The sequence below is a fragment of the Puma concolor genome, chromosome B1 (genome assembly GCF_028749965.1).
Source record: "Puma concolor isolate L17-30 chromosome B1, mPumCon1.1.hap2, whole genome shotgun sequence".
Taxonomy (NCBI): Eukaryota; Metazoa; Chordata; class Mammalia; order Carnivora; family Felidae; genus Puma; species Puma concolor.
In genome coordinates, this window is record NC_141670.1 from 100,959,434 (window position 1) to 100,977,023 (window position 17,590).

Sequence of the window (17,590 nt, forward strand, 5' to 3'; positions counted from 1 at the left end):
CCCAAACAATCTGAGTATACTCCATCATGAGCTCTAGGGCAGACAGGGGTAAGGCCCTCCTCCTCCTCAGAGACTCACAATGTCTATTTATTCCTAAAGCCCTTCCAGGAAACTTTACCTAGGCTGGAAAGAAAGGGAATTTCTTTCCTTTGTGCTGTTTATATTGCAACACTTCTTAGGTATTTGATATTAAAATCTTTTTTTCTGATACTGATTTCTGATTTAATACATGGAAAGATACTCAACATCATTAATCATCAGGGAAATGCAAATCAAAACCATAATGAAATACCACCTTATACCTGTCAGAATGGCTAGAGTCAAAAAGACAAGAAATAACAACTATTGGCAAGGATGTGGAGAAAAAAAGAAATCCTTGTGCACTGTTGCTGGGAATGCAAATTGGCGTCACTGTGAAAAACAGTATGGAGGTTCCTCAAAAGATCAAAAATAAAATTACCATATGATCCAAGAATTCCACTACTGGTATTATCCCTAAACCCCAAAAACATTAATTCAAAAAGATACATGCATACCTATGTGTTTGTGTGTGGGGAGGGGGGCAGTTTAAAATTTTTTTTTCATGCACACCTATGTTTACTGCAGCATTATTTACAATAGCCAAGATATGGAAGCAACCTAAGGGTCCATCAGTATATAAATAGGTAAAGAGGATGTGGTACACACACACACACACACACACACACACACACACACACTGGAGTATTACTCAGCCATAAAAAAGAATAAGATCTTGCCATTTGCAACAATATGGATGGACCTAGAGAGTGTAATGCTAAGTGAAATAAGTCAGACAAAGAAAAACCATATGATTTCACTCATGTGGAATTTGAGAAACAAAACAAACAACAGTGAAAAAAAAAGAGACAAACAAAAAACCAAACTGTTAAATACAGATAACAAACTGGTGGTTGCCAGAGGAGAGGTAAGTAGGGGAATAGGTGAAACAGATCAAGGGGATTAAGAGTACACTTAACTGTGATGAGCACTAAGTGATGTATAGAACTGTTGAATCGTTATATTGTACACCTGAAACTAATTTAACACTGTATATTAATTACATTTCAAATTAAAAAAAAAAGAAACTTGGTCTGCAAAAAAAATAGTATTTTTTTTTCTGATTGTGATGGAACATCACCTCTTTGATGTAATAGATGATGTCCGTATTGTGGGGAAGGCACAGACTTACATGAAGGAGGACAATGCCATGGCTGATATTTCAAAATATTATCCTGCCAACTCTTGATACCCTAAAGTGTAAGTTCTTTTATATTAGGGACTATGTCTCATTTTTCTTAATAAAGTCAAGGAAGAGAGTCAGTTACATAGTAGAGACTCAGTAAATATTTCCTGAATATAGTGAAACACAGAAAAGGGAAAACTTAACTGACAGGGCTAGGAATGAAAGATTTATAAGGGACCTATCATAAAGCATATTGTCCAGATAGACAAAGAGGAAAAGATAATGTTCAGCCAAATGTATCCGACACCTTTACAATTTCATTTTTTTTTTTTTGGTCAAGAAATTGTTTATTAGCAGAGATTTCATGTTATGGTGTTTTTATATCATTCACAGCTCAGAGTCTGTAAGACCCACAACATACCTTTAGCAACTAATTTATTAACAGGTTCAGGGGAGAAAAGAAATGAGTAAATTCTCACATGCTACAATTGTTTCTGTTTCTTAAACTTGAAATGTATCTGCTACTGGGTCAGGCTGGAACCACACCCAGAACTGTGGTTGGTAGCGTGTTCAGTCCATAGCTTGAATGTTATAAACTTTGCACAACGGACTGATGAATATGGATGAAAGATCTCAGAGGCTGAGAAACAGAGTATTTCAGAAAACACATCAGTTTAGGTCAGAGTATTGTTTTGTTATATGGCATACGTACAAGGAGAAACATTTCTTCATTTCACATGGAATATAATATCCTGCAATTTTATCCTCATTTCTAAAGCCTCAGCAAACTGTAATTCATAGGCTGGCATGACTTCAGTGGGTACCGACTTACTGAAGAAGAGATTTTTTTTAAGTTTTATTTATATTTTCTGCACCACACTGTGAAGTGCCCCCAATGCTTTGTTTCTCAGAGGCAGGATTAGAGCACAGATGGGAGAAGAAAGGCATGAAATTCTAGACTTTGAAACATTCAGTCAAGATTTATACTGTATCTCTTGTTACCTGGCGCCTCTATAATACCCTTCACTGGAGAATTTCAAAGCCCATTATGCTACACAAGTGTATTAATAAGTAAAGTTTTAAAACTATTATCTGTGAGAAGATTAATCAAACTACACTAGAGGTGAAATTAATGAGCAAGTGAGAAGAGGCCCTTTTGGTTTGTTGGTTTGTTTTGTCAGTAAGATCTAACGTCAAATAGATCTGACCCAGTTGGAAGCATGGCAGCCTTAGTTCTTTCTGTTTACTTCTTCTTGGCTCTAGTCCAGTTAGGCCATTGACAATTAAGGGAAAATGCTACTTTCTCTCTCATGTGTCTTACATATGCCTCCATGGTCAAAAATAGTCTGTACCACAACCACATCAAATACTTTTATTTTTGGCTGGCTTTTTCATATTTCACATTTTGGGAAATTACAATCCAATTCTTGCATACACATATTCTAAAAATATAGGCCAGTAGCTATCTCCCAAGAAATAACCTTGCCAAATAGGTCATATTTTCCTTCAAAGTGCAATCAATTGTAGAAGATGGGTATTTTTCTGAAAAAATTAAATTAGTATTCTTTTGAAAGTAAGGATTCTTTTCTATTGAAAAAATTATCTGTGGGAAAGGAATAGGTTATATCATAAAGCATGTGAAATTTTAACTCTTATTTAAATATTTTATATGACCAAATTAAATACATTGTGGATTGCTCATATGCAAATGTGTATGTATATATATATATATCAGTTATGTACATTTCTGTCACGTTTGGTTAGGAAAACAGAAGCTATTCTGTGTAAGCCAGAAATAAGTTTAATTGAAAATTAAGTGCTTAAGCTATTGTTGGAGGAGCTGAGATAAGGGATGTCAGGAAAGCACTACTGAAGGTCAGAGGTTGATAGAGAATATTCTAAACCCATGGTTTTCCACTGAGGGCAATTTTGTCCGCACAGGGAACATTCGCCTGGAGACATTTTTAATTGTCATGACTGGTGGCAGGGAGGGTTGCCTCTGGCTTCTAATGGACAGAGGCCAGGTGCTTTATCCATGTTGCCTTGGGTGAGGCTTGGTGATGCAGATCAAGAAAGAGTTTTACAACTTTGTTATACTCACAGTTCCATAGGAAGAATTCAGCAAGCTACCAAGGGCCACCGAGGGGAAATTCCAGGTTCAGTCCTGAACTAAGGGAGAAAGCAGAACTGTGTGCTGTGCCTTGCTGTGGTTTCTGGAAGAAGGAACAGGTGTGGGAAGGGAGGCTGGTGTTGAGGGTCCCAAAATATGACACCTTGGCATATTGAATATCTTAAGCTGAAGGAAGCTGAGAAAATGGAAGTAGCAGGAAGGTCTTTCTGCCCTTCCTCCCTCCCTACTCTGTCCTGAAATGGGTCATGTGAGAGGTATCCTCCCTGGACGAAAAGGAAGGAATACATTCACCAGAGATGGTGTGTTTGGGGCCAAGACATCACTACAAATAAACCCTGTTAAATTAAGCCTGATCATGAATAGACACTTCTCTAAAAAACATATCCAGATGGCCAACAGGCACATGAAAAGATGCTCAACGTCATTCATCATCAGGGAAATACAAATCAAAACCACACTGAGATATCACTTCACGCCCGTCAGAGTGGCTAAAATGAACAAAGCAGGAGACTATAGATGCTGGAGAGGATGTGGAGAAACGGGAACCCTCTTGCACTGTTGGTGGGAATGCAAATTGGTGCAGCCGCTCTGGAAAGCAGTGTGGAGGTTCCTCAAAAAATTAAAAATAGACCTACCCTATGACCCAGCAATAGCACTGCTAGGAATTTACCCAAGGGATACAGGAGTGCTGATGCATAGGGGCACTTGTACCCCAATGTTTATAGCAGCACCTTCAACAATAGCCAAATTATGGAAAGAGCCTAAATGTCCATTAACTGATGAATGGATAAAGACATTGTGGTTTATATACACAATGGAATACTACTTGGCAATGAGAAAGAATGAAATATGGCCTTTTGTAGCAACGTGGATGGAACTGTAGAGTGTTATGCTAAGTGAAATAAGTTGTACAGAGAAAGCAGATACCACGTTTTCACTCTTCTGTGGATCTTGAGAAACTTAACAGAAGACCATGGGGAAGGGAAGAAAAAAAAAAGGTTAGGGAGGGAGCCAAAACATAAGAGACTCTTAAAAACTGAGAATAAACTGAGGGTTGATGGGGGATGGGAGGGAGGGGAAAGGGGGTCATGGGCATTGAAGAGGCCACCTGTTGGGATGAGCACTGGGTGTTATATGGAAACCAATTAGACAATAAATTTCATATTAAAAAAAAATTAAGCCTTATCTTCCTAGTTACTACTTCACGATTTACTACCTCCAGTCCTTTGTCTTGTCAATTCTTTACAAATGTATCATTTCTTTGTATAAAAGAAGTTTCTTGTTCTGGTCACTCTTAGAAAGCAAGACAGGATGTAAAAGAGATAAATGTATCTGGTAACTATAGAGAATGAGATGGTCTCAGGGTATGGAGGAAATCCACCAACATAGTTAGAGAAAAACATTAAAAAACAGGCAAATCTAATCAATGTATACAGACTTAGAATATTAAGGAGTACATATTTATTTTAATACTAGATAGAAACATATATATAATATTAATTTGGGAGAAAATACATAAATCAATAATTCTACCAGCGGGATTTGGAGTAAAGTATTTCCTCACATTTCAGTTCCATCGTTAGTAACTGATGGGTCTGAAGCAACTGACACACTCACAAAATCAGTTTCCTTACTTGTGCAATATAGTAAGTTCTGGTAATTTCCTTGGATTGTTGTTGACATCAAGTGAAATACAGTATGGAAAGCATCCATGTGATGTCTGGTGCAAAGTTGATGGTCAATAAATCTATTTATGTCCAGCCACCTTGCCTTTGCCCTCCAATGATTACAACGATGAAATCCAATCCAATCCCTCTTGCAAGAGAGCAAGTTAAGTAAGTAGCAAAAAGGAAGTAGTCCATAAATAAGATTTAATGATATGGGTGCTGAGGTTAATAGAAGTGGAGTTTTGTCTCAGCTGAAATGGGAATAATACTAATATTTACTTTATGTGAAAATTATAAAGATGAAATAAGGTAATGAAAGTTTATGAACACATAGTTATAATATGTGCTTGATAAACCTTAGTTGACAAAGGATCATCATAGAAACAATAACAACATTAATATTTGAATTTCCCTAAAAAGAAGATAGTAAAAAATTCTAAGGAAAGAAGGAATCCATTCGACAAGTCATCTAGGTGGTTGCTAATTTATTTTAGACACAGAGCTGGTTTCCATATTATAAAAATCGAAATATGAGGTTTTACAGTTCTCAAGGATTATCCTTATTCAGAAAATGTTTTCTCCTCTCCGTCCATCCTTCCTGTCAGTGTCGTTGTCTGTTCGTGGTTCTTATACCTGCATAAGGTGGGAAGCAAGCGAGTTCCTTATTCTCAGCCTCAATATTGACTGCTCAGGCTGGCTTTGTGGCCTCTTTGGGTAGTAGAGCTAGGGTGCTTCATAATAAAATATGAAGTCAGTCTGCCTATAAGTGTATCCAGATTAAAATATTTCTACTTGGGACACAGTCTGATTAAGGTTCTTAAGTTTGGACTTTCAACCCAAACTGGTTATTTGACATTTATTTAATCTCCTCATGGAAAAACTGAAGAACGGACTTGCTATGCGTTTACATTAAACCCAAACAGATAATTACATTTTTCAGATCTGCTTCATTTTAGACACCAATTCCTCCTTGCTAAGTTTTCAGGGAAGCCAGTCCTACCCTTCAGGGCTCTTGTGTACCATGCAGCTTTATTTCATGCTTCCTTCTGTGTACTGCAGCTGGTTTATAGCCTCTCTTAAATTTACTCAGTGTTCTCTTTTTTTTTTTACTAGGACTTTGCTACTCTAAGAATAAATCACAATTACACATTTCCTTTCCCTCCAGCTGTCTTTTAGTACTCCTTTCTCTTTTTCGATTCTTCCTCCTTGTAAAACCATTCCTTTAGTGTTTGCAACCTCACTCTATGACACGGCATTCGACTTCTCCTCTGTAATTTCCCCTTTCCACAGTCTGTACCACTGCACTGTTCAGTGAGCAAGTACTCATTAAACACCTACCACGTGTCAGACACATGTCTGGAGAGACATCTTCGCCTTTCCGTGGCTTTTCTTGTAACCAGCTCTAATAAGTGCGTATCTGGCTTCTCTTTCCATCCTGCAGTTTCTTCCTGTCTATGTGGTGGGAGGAGTGACTTATTTTCTGATGCGAATTCTTTATTTTAGAGATAAAGACACACTCAGTTTCCAAACACAATACCTCTGACACAACCACCTCCACAGGACACTGAAATGTTATCACAATTTAGGGCTCCCGGTTTTGGATTAGCAGGTGCATTTCAAAAATCATTAGAAAGAACACAATTATCATCTTACTCTTTTTGTAACCCTTGAAGCCATTCTGGGCTAAAATGTTTGGGACATTTGTATTGTTTCGGGAAGAAGTTGAAACTCCTTAGATATTGCATACTCTTTTTGTTTTGTTTCAAGTTTTTATTTAAATTCTATTTACTAACATATAGAGTAATATTGGTTTCAGGAGTAGAATTTAGTGATTCATCGCTTACATATAACACCCAGTGCTCATCCCAACAAGTACCCTCCTTAATGCCCATCACCCGTTTAGCCCATCCCCTCCCCCAACACCCCTCCAGCAACCCTCAGTTCTCTGTACTTAAGAACCTCTTATGGTTTGCCTCCCACTCTTTTATCTTATTTTCCTCTCTTCCCCTATATTCATCTGTTTTGTTTCTTAAATTCCACATATGATTGAAATCATATGGTATTTGTCTTTCTCTGACTTGTTTCACTCAGCATAATACACTCTGTGCAAGCTCCTTGATCTGCTCTGATACCTTTCCAGCTTTAATATAACTTTAATACTCAAATACTGAATTCCTCCTAAAATATGTCTCTTCTTGCTTTTCTCATGCATTGTACTTGCTACTATGTATATACTTGTCACACTCTCACTCTTCTGACTTTGCCAATGTTAATTCTCCTTTCATCTCAATATGTGTATCCCTTTCTCTATGAAACCTCCCTGAGTTCCCAGTCTCATGAAACATTTTTTCAATGAATGAATATACATTTTAACACTCGTCATGACTAATACACATTTTATTGTTTTTAATACAGACATCCTGATGATCATTCCAAATAACCTGGTTAATTTCTGAAACTGAAACCAAGTAGCAAATTCCTCTCTAAATTTCTCTGTTGAAAGATGCTACTGACATTTGGTTTTCCCCAACTGCTTTCCCATCTTATCTTACCAGCTGATCCAATGTTTGACTAGTTACAATGTTTCATCCTGGCTTGTAATTTTTTCAGTGGCAAGGCATCTTTATTTGCTAACAATGTAGTAACCAGGATAAAATATTTTTGTTTTCTTTCACTTCAATAGAGACCAGTGCTGGTTTATTTTTGCATTTAAAAAAATTATTTATTTTTGAGAGACAGAGCATGAGTGGGGGAGTGGCAGAGAGAGAGGGAGACACAGAATCCAAAGCAGGCTCCGGCTCCCAACTGTCAGCACAGAGCCCCACATGGGGCTCAAACTCACAAACCCCAAGATCATGACCCGAGCTGCAGTCGGACGCTTAACCCACTGAGCCACCCAGGCACCTCTATTTTCACATTGTTAATGGAGTACCTGATACTAAGAAAACTGGGGCATCTAACTGCTGATAATTAGCATGCAAGTAGCATTCCCATTTAACCTAAGACTGAATAGAAAAAAGAGACAAGAAAATTTATTTATCAGAAATTAATGAAGAATGAGAAATGATGGCTAATTGAATCAGCATTATTATCATTAAACACACCCTATTTATTCGGCTCTTTGATGTATTAGGTCATTTAAGGTATACCCATAGACGGTTGCCTGTAGGACCTCTTCTCACATGTTAAATGTCCTCGTAAAGCAGGGATTATTTCCTCTCTTAGTTTTTTAAATGCTGTTCTGGGGGCGCCTGGGTGGCGCAGTCGGTTAAGCGTCCGACTTCAGCCAGGTCACGATCTCGCGCTCCGTGAGTTCGAGCCCCGCGTCGGGCTCTGGGCTGACGGCTCGGAGCCTGGAGCCTGTTTCCGATTCTGTGTCTCCCTCTCTCTCTGCCCCTCCCCCGTTCATGCTCTGTCTCTCTCTGTCCCAAAAATAAATAAAAACGTTAAAAAAAAAAAAAATTTAAATGCTGTTCTGATTTAAAAAATTTTTTTTCTAGTATTTATTTTTGAGAGACAGAGAGACAGAGCGTGAGCAGGGGAGGGTCAGAGAGAGGGAGACACAGAACCCGAAGCAGGCTTCAGGCTCTAAGATGTCAGCACCACTGCAGGGCTCGAACCCAAGAACTATTAGATCAGGTTAGATCATAACCTGAACCAAAGTCAGATGCTTAACCACCCGAGCCACCCAGGTGTCCCTATTTTCATTTTTTTTTTTTTAATTTTTTTTTCAACGTTTTATTTTTATTTTTGGGACAGAGAGAGACAGAGCATGAACGGGGGAGGGGCAGAGAGAGAGGGAGACACAGAATCGGAAACAGGCTCCAGGCTCTGAGCCATCAGCCCAGAGCCCGACGTGGGGCTCGAACTCACGGACCGCGAGATCGTGACCTGGCTGAAGTCAGACGCTTAACCGACTGCGCCACCCAGGCGCCCCTTCATTTTTTAATTAAAGGTAGAGAAAGCTATGCAGACCTTCTCTTTATGTAAATATGCCTTGAAAGTCATCGGTAAATACAAGTATGGGGCTCATGGAAAGGAAACAAAATTTGGATAAGCAAAATGTTTAAACTGGACTAGAGTTCTAATGTTAAAAAATATCATTACTTGTCATAACTTTTTATTGTTTTTCTTTTTGCTGTATATAGAAGGAATGGTATTTTTTTTTTTTTTTTTTTTTTTACTTTACAGTTAAAATCTCTAATTTTTTTATGTGGATTTGAGAGTATCCTAAGTGTAACAGGGAGCCAGTGTGAGTAATACTAATAACACTTCATGCATTTAATGCTTGAGAATATACAAAGCCCTTTTCCATGGATTACTTTTAAAAAGTTATTTACTTTATCCCTGCGAAGGGTATTAGGTGGCTATTCTTGCCCAAGTAACTATATAAACTTCTTGACAGAGGATTTATGACATAATCTCTTTGCATTTTTACCGCCTGGCAGAGTGACGCTCAATACATTTTTTTAAAAAATGAATAAATGAGCAAACAGTAAATAAAAATTTATTTTATTTTTAATGTTTTTAATTTGTTTTTGGGAGAGAACAAGACAGAGTGCAAACAGGGGAGGGACAGAGAAAGCAGGAGACACAGAATTCAAAGCAGGCTCCAGGCTCTGGATGGTCAGCTCAGAGCCCGATGCGGGGCTCAAACTCCCGAACCGGGAGATCGTGACCTGAAGTCAGACGCTTAACCAACTGAGCCACCTAGGTGTCCCTGAATAAAAAAAAAAAAATTACAATTTGGGTAAATGGCAGAGGGAGAAATTGGACCCAGGTTTTCTGGCCTCTAAACTATTTTGAATCTGAGAAAACACTATGAACTACTTGGGTCTGAAGACCCTTTCTATGTCCAAAAGTGGCTGGCTTTGCATTAGGACACACATCCTGTTGGGATGGGAAGACGGGTATAATGTAAAGATCAGGGAACTGAAAGATGTACAAGTCCAGACGCAGGAGAGTCAGTATGGATTGTGTGTGAAGGGGAGAGTCAGGCTGCTTGACTTGTCAGAGATTCTCTGCTGCACAGTCTGTGGGCTTGCTGGGAGATAAGAATCTTTACATCCAGCTGAAATTAATTGTTCCTGCTTTTGTTTTTTATTGTGGTAAAGAAAACATAACACAAAATGTATCTTTTTAAACATCACATTCCTCATAAAATTAAACACAGGGTTGACATATGATTCAGCAATTCCACTGCTGGACCTATACCCAAAAGAAATGAAAGCAGGGACTCGGACAGATCCTTGCACACCCACGTTCATAGCAGCATCGTTTGCAATGGCCAAAAAGTGGACGCGACCCAAGTGCCCTTCTGCAGATGAATGGATATGAGTGGTATATACATTCAATGGAATACTATTCAGCCTTAGGAAGGGAGGAAATTCTGACACTTGCTACAACATGGATGAAACTTGAGATGTTATACTGAGTTATATAAGCCAATCACAAAAAGACAAATCTTGTATGAAACTAATTTTACACAGCCAAAACAACCCCATTAATGGTCTGCAAGGATTCTTGAAGATGGCCTTATGCCTTTTCTTATTTGTCTTTTACCAAACAAGACACTTTGGTTTGGCAGTTCGTCTCATTTCAAGCCTCTTTATTCGAGTGTAATAGAACGCACTAAAAATATTGATTGCATCATCTTGGCTTGTTTGCAAGCAAATTAACTCAGAATGTGAGTCTGAAGTGTGGAACTATAGGGACTGTGTAAAATCAAATTCTTGCAAAAAGATATGCCCTGTTTTGAGGGTAAATAGGCAGCAGACATGGATAACTCAATAAATTGTAAGGGAACTGAAATAAAAATTCCTGCTTTTTACTTTTGTTTTTTGTTTTAGTGTAAATTATATCTCACCAACTGTGTTTCCTAATTCTTTATTTATTAGGGAAAATAAATTTACAGAAGAAGAGGAAGCCTAACAAAAGAGCATCACAACATTTAAAAAATTATAAAATATTTTGGGACAAATTATAAGAACAACATAAATTGGAGAAAACATTTTAAATGGTAATTATAATTACTTTTAATTTATACTACATTAAAAAAATCAAAATAGCCTGTAATCTTAAACTAGTTAATTCTGTTAAAAAATTGTAAAAGTTTAGGGGCACCTGTGTGGCTCAGTTGATTGGTTAAGCGTCTGACTCTTGATTTAGGCCTAAGTCATGAGGTCATGATCCCAGGAAAGTGGAATGGAGCCCCACGTCCAGCTCCCTACAGTCCACTGGTGGTGGAGACTGCTTAGGATTCTCTCTCTCCTACTCTCTCGGCTCCTCCCCCACCTGCGTGTGCACATACTCTCTCAAAAAAAGTAAGTTATATAAACCATCATAAGAATGTGAGCAATACAGAAACTAAAAGAAATAAAATATCTACTTTTGTCCAGTTTCCTTAATTTGTATTTCCTTTCACTAAAAGTAATTAATATGAACATTTTTGTTATCCTTCCTGAAAAAAAAATATGTATTTTATCTATTTTATTCTTTTTATTATCTATACAATATCCTGAGATTTGATTTTGTATAACTGCTCTGCCCATGTCCATTATTTCTGTCCTCTTATCATTATCAGTTTCCTCAAATCTGTTAATCACACTGCAGCTGAGGTGATCTTTTTGAAATTAAAAACAATTCAAAATTAAAAAAAAAAAGGGGGTCACCTGGGTGCTTCATTCAGTTAAGCATCCGACTCTTGATTTCAGTTCAGGTCATGATCCCAGTATTGCGGGATCAAGCCTGAGTCCGGCTTTGTACTGAGCGGGGACTGTGCTTGGGATTCTCTCTCTCTCTCTCTCTCTCTCTCTCTCTCTCTCTCTCTCTCTCCCCCCTGTTCTTGCTGTCTGTCTCTCTCTCAAAATAAATAAATAAACTTAAAAAAATAGGCTACTATGTAAAATTTTTTAAGGACTCCTTATGAGTTTACATTATACCTCACACAGAATAAACATTCTGCTAAATATTTGATGAATGAGAGAAAAGAAAGCTTTACAGTACAGGAAAGAAGAAACAGAAATGAAAGAAGGGAAAAATTTTAACCAATTTCTTTCTCTCATTTTTTGTTATTTAAAAAAATTTTGAAATGAGTATACTTATTACATGCATTTATGCATAACTGTGCATCCAATACTGTATTTCATAAAGTTTAAAAATTTCATTAATATGGAAGGTTATCTTATTTCTTAACAGAATGAGATTGAGCATCTTCTCGCATGCTTATTGAGCACCTATTTTTTTTTCAAAATGTCCCCTTATATAATATATATAAAACATTATATATTATAATAAATATAATGTATATAATATACTTTATATAATATAAGGTATATCCCAATATATACCTAATAAGGTATAAGCCCCACAAATGGCTGATGTTTTCTTATGTTTTCAATTATGCCTATTTTCTCCATAGTGCCCATATGTTTTTGATTTAAAAAAAAAATTAACAATTAAGTAGTCATTTGATTTGTTTGTGGGGTTGGAAATACGTGTGTGCGCAACTCTAAACTGCTTCAGTCATTTGGAGAGTGTGTGGCATTAATGAGATACATGGAGATTTGACAGCAGTATGAGGTAATTTGTTTCACCTGGAGAATATTCCAGCTAGAGAATATTCCAGCTCTTCCCCATGCAGGTGAGTAGGTGGCCCTGTGATCAATGATGGGTGAGACCCTTAACCAATCCTGGCAGAACAAGACTCAGAGCAGGACACTAACACTGGCTTCATGTATAACCAAATTATCGTTTTTATTCTTATACGTTTTAACAATATGATGAATAATGCCCTATAAAATGTAGATTGTTTCGTTGTATTTCACCTATATATCTCAGTTTTCTTAAGATAAATGGATTTGATATGCAATGCTACTATTTAAAAAAAATTTTTTTTAACGTTTATTTATTTTTGAGAGTGAGAGAGACAGAGCATGAGCAGGGGAGGGGCAGAGAGATAGGGAGACACAGAATCTGAAACAGGCTCCAGGCTCTGAGCTGTCAGCACAGAGCCTGATGCAGGGCTGGAACTCACGGACCACAAGATCATGACCGGAGCCGAAGTCGGACGCTTAACCAACTGAGCCACCCAGGTGGCCCTGCAAAATGCTACTTTTAATTATTAGTAAAAGAGGAAACATAAAATTGGTTGTGGTTAATATTTATTTTTCATATATATAGAGTCTGTGTTTTTGTACATTAGAAATAAATATTACAATGCAAAGTAGCTCTTCGGGTGTTTTTTTTTTTTCTGGTATTTAATGGAACTGGAGGTAATAGTACTGATTATGTAGAATTGTAAAAATGTATTTTAATGAAAGAGAGATAATGCCTAGGTACTTTAAAGAGCTGACACTTGCCTCCACCCCAAACAAGATGATGATATGAACTAGTAACTCATAATGAAAAAAATTACTTACATGAATATGTAAATGCTGAGATTTAATGAAGTCCCATGTTCTGTGCTGTGAGAAGAAAAAAAAAAGCTTAACAGAAACAAATGTGATTACATACTTTAGTTGACTTTTCTTACATACAATAATTTTTGTTCAATTTGGTCTTTGATAATCGATTCTTAAAAGAAAGTACAAATAGAAACCTGTTCATTTTCTGTCACTGAAACCTGAGTGTGTGTGCAAAGTCATTTTTACTTATAAAAATAGTTAATTTTTGTTTTTGTATTTTAAGGGGATCATTTGTTATCATGATGTTTGTATTAATAGCAAGAATATTGATTTTTAAATTGTTGTTTTCTGTTTTATAGCATACATTGAAGGGACTAATTTGGTTTTTAATATGGGGTATAAGTAAAAAAAGACATTCCTCTTGGTAATGGAAATTACTCGAAAATTTAATTTGACTTGTATTTAATTATGATTCATTTTAATTTCATTAGATGTAAATTACTCTATATTTACACTTGCTAAGCATGGTCCACTGTGACTGCTCAATAGGTTTCAGCACTCACACAATCTCAGCTTTAGAAATGAAGCAATTTTTGAGAAAATTTGTATTCATAAAAACACTTAAACATGCATTAATAAAAGTGTATTTTTATTCATGCTAAAAGCAACCTATGTTCAAATTGGGCCAAAAAATGTACAATATTTCCTTAAAGAAAGCCATTATAAGACTTACACTTAATAGAAATTATAACCAAGCATCTGTACATAACGCAAAACAAAATAGAAAATGTTGACTCTTGTAGAACCATTTATTTTGGTTGCTACCCAAAATAAAAAAAAAACAAACCCCCCCAACTTCCTTCTTAGTAAGATTCATGTATACTTCTTAAAAGGAAATCATAATTTTAGCATTTCCTGCTGTAAAATTCAGAAAAAAATAGAGGGGGGGATTAGTGCATTCTGAAGATGAGAACATAATAACCTGTAAAAGGCTGATGCTCAGGGTAATCTGACTTCTGTCACGTTGGGAGAATGACTGCCGGCTCAGCATGAACTACAAAAGGACAGCCGTGAGCTTCTGCATGTTATTTGCACTTCCATCATCTTCTGGCTGATCTTCAAAGAGGTTCCCAAGCAGAGTTCAAAATTCGCACTGTGAAATTCTCCCTGTAATCCAGATTAGAGGTTGAATCTGCATACCAAATCCCAGGTAGGAGGTACTCACAGAGGTCCTAGTCACTTAAGGATCAAATGGCAGCTGCCATTTTAAGTGGCTTTCTAAGACTGTCTACAGAGAAGAATGAAAATATGCCTTCACATTCTTCATTTGAAAGATTCTATATATATATATATATATATATATATATATATATATATGTATATATATATATATTTTTTTTTTTTAACTATGACTATGACTTTCTTTCTTATGGGTTGTAGTACTGGCAGCTCATGCTTAGTTCTACCCTGGAGCCAAATATATACTGAGTCCTTTATCCGTTACCATGCCTGAAAATGCAAGAAATATGCAAATCAAATGGATTTAAACAGTAAAAGGCACTTCTTAACTCATATGACTAGTATTCCAGGAGTAGGCCTGGCTTTAGGATTAGTTCATTGTGGAGCTCAAATATAAACAATTCTGGATTCTCTTCTTACCTTTTCACTTGGTTACCAGCAATGTGGTTTTCTCCTAAGGTTGAATGACCTCATGGTTATTGTCAACAGTGGCACTGGAGTTTAGGCTTCATTCTTTGTGGACGGTGGAGAAAGGGCGGAGCTTCCCATTTTTATCTTTGAGGAAAATCTTTCCAGAAATCTGCAGGAAACTTTTCCTCACATCTCTTTGGTCAGAATTGGTACACATTTTCATACCTAAATGAATCAATGATGGGTGTGTGAGGGAATACATTTATCCTTAGAGCAGTCAAGTTTAACTCTTGAGCTGATATAAATTATTCAAACACCATATCAACTACTCAGTGGGTGATGTGCAGATGGATACGGAGGGGGAGGGGCCTGGCTCAACATGAGCTACTGCCTTATGTCGCCCCAACATCCATACAGAGCAGCCTTCCTAAATGTACAATTTTAAGAATGCTTCTTTTTACACAAAATGTTCTCATCCATCCATTTGAGGGTCCTGGTAAGAAAGAGCCTTTCACTTTTATTTAGTTGAATTTCATTTTACTTTTTAACCTGAAAGATTTTAATTCCAGCCACGTGCCTTTATTGACATTACATTTCACTTAAGAATATTTAGTTTGTCTTAAAAATTTCCTTCATATGGTCTATAAATTTTTACACATACCAACTTTTTTTAAAAAGTGTATTTATTTATTTTGAGGGAGAGAGAGAGAGCAGGGGAGGGGCAGAGAGACAAGGAGAGAGAGAATCCCAAGCAGGATCTGTACCGTTAGGGCTCAAAATCACAAACTGTGAGGTCATAACCTGAGCTGAAATCAAGAGTCAGACGCTTAACCAACTGAGTCACCCAGGCGCCCCAATACATACCAACTTTTAACTAATGTAATGGTCATTTTCACTGATCATTTGATACCCTGAGTTCCTTATTATGGATCTGAGAAAACAATAAAAGGGGCCTACTTAAATTCTTTTTAAAGATAAAGATGAAGTTATTTTTAGTTTTCTTGTAAGAACTCAGAACCCTGAACTTTAATTTCTTTTAAGGAGAAGACACTTGTGCTGTCTACACAATTTACATGCATTTTCACTACATACAACTACATGCATCTTTATGCTGCACTATGTACAGCTGTTTAAAAACCATGATAGTGTTGAAGGAGTTAAAATAACAGAGAAGTAGGGGGACTGGGATTTTCTTTGTCCCTCAAACCCAGGTGTTTTGAGGTCAGATCACTTGGAACATCCAGGAAATCAATCTGCAGAGTGGCAGAAAGATCTCCACAGGTGGAGGGGAACAGTTTGGCAGGATGGAGGTTTCGTGTATGTGAACTGGGGGAGAGAAAATGGCGTAGGCATGGAGGGGAGGGAACCCCTTCTGTGGAGAGGCAAAAGGAATAGAAAGACAGAGGGCTTCAGTATCAAGCAAAACCACTCTGGACCATGGAACAAGAAATATGGACAGTATCAGTTTCTATTTTGCAAACAGCCTTAGGAGCTGAAGCTCAGAGGTCCCAAAGTGCATGACTTTCTTCTAACCTGAGCTGGCCCTGCATGTGTGCCTGTGGGGGAGGGTTCTGCCCCGAGGCACTGTAGCAATCTCAGGGACACACTGGGAGAGAACAGTCCCCTTCCTTGAGCACTGTGGGAAGAGGGTTTATTGCCTCTTCAAGGAGAAATGACCCTGCAGGAGCCAGCCAAAGGCTTTTTATCAGCAGGGCTGAGGGGCACTACACCAGGACAGGGTCCACAGGGTGCAGGCCCCTTAAGACATAGGGTTTTGAATCCCAGCCAAGTGTCTAGAAGGTGCAGGAGACTGTGGAGTAGGGCAGGCTGACTGCCTGCACTACTCTCTGAGGGCTGCATGAACAGTGTGGTTTGAGACACCCAGTCTGGGAGGAGAGATTGGAGTGTCTCCATTTTTCTCCCCAACAACAACATGGTGGGGCTTCAGAGAACAGGATGGAGGCCCCAGTGGAGGTGAGACCTGCTTACACCAAACCGCACCCTTCCATGCCTGGTAACTGCTTGTTTACTGGAGTGAGACTGACTGATAAAATGCAGTCAGCCTCTCCTCCAGACCAGTGCTGCCACCAGTCCCAGGCACCAACAGACAACTGTTTTTGTGTTCCTCTGTTTGTCTATTTGTCTCTTTGTTCTTCTCTTCTTCTCTTCTGTTCCCTTTTCTTTTCTCTTTCTATGTTCTTTTTTTCCTTTGGAATCAGGCTCATAGTTTCTGATTTGTTTTTGGTAAACATATTTTTTTTCTGCTTTGTTTGTTTAAGCAAGCATTTTTACTCTATTCTTTTTACATCTTTTCTGTATCTTCTTTATTTTCCTTTCTCTCTCTCTGTACTAACTGTATAGTTCTTTTGATTCTCTGCTTGGTCTTCTTTTCTCCCCTTTCATTTTTCTCCTGTATGAGATCAGGCTGCCCTCCTGCCCTTTCCTTTTTTCCAGGGTTATATCAATGAACAAATCAAAGCAACCTGGTGGAAGGTCCAAACACTCCGCCACAACAAGCAAGGAGAAGCCTTGC

The 17,590-nt window shown here is 37.7% G+C and overlaps 1 long non-coding RNA gene across 2 annotated transcripts in view; it reads right to left on the minus strand.

Annotated features, from left to right (window-relative positions):
• LOC147581773 (uncharacterized) overlaps positions 1-15,276 on the minus strand; it is a 67,809-nt gene extending 52,533 nt beyond the window's left edge. The window contains exons 1-3 of one of the 2 annotated variants that reach the window (XR_015249759.1): positions 15,067-15,276; positions 14,390-14,574; positions 13,423-13,467 (exon numbers count right to left, since the gene is read on the minus strand). This is a non-coding gene — a long non-coding RNA (uncharacterized LOC147581773). Of the gene's footprint in view, positions 1-13,174; positions 13,468-14,389; positions 14,575-15,066 lie in introns of those variants that run through there. The other variant, XR_015249758.1, reaches the window with a different exon arrangement.
• Between the last annotated feature and the right edge of the window lie 2,314 nt (positions 15,277-17,590).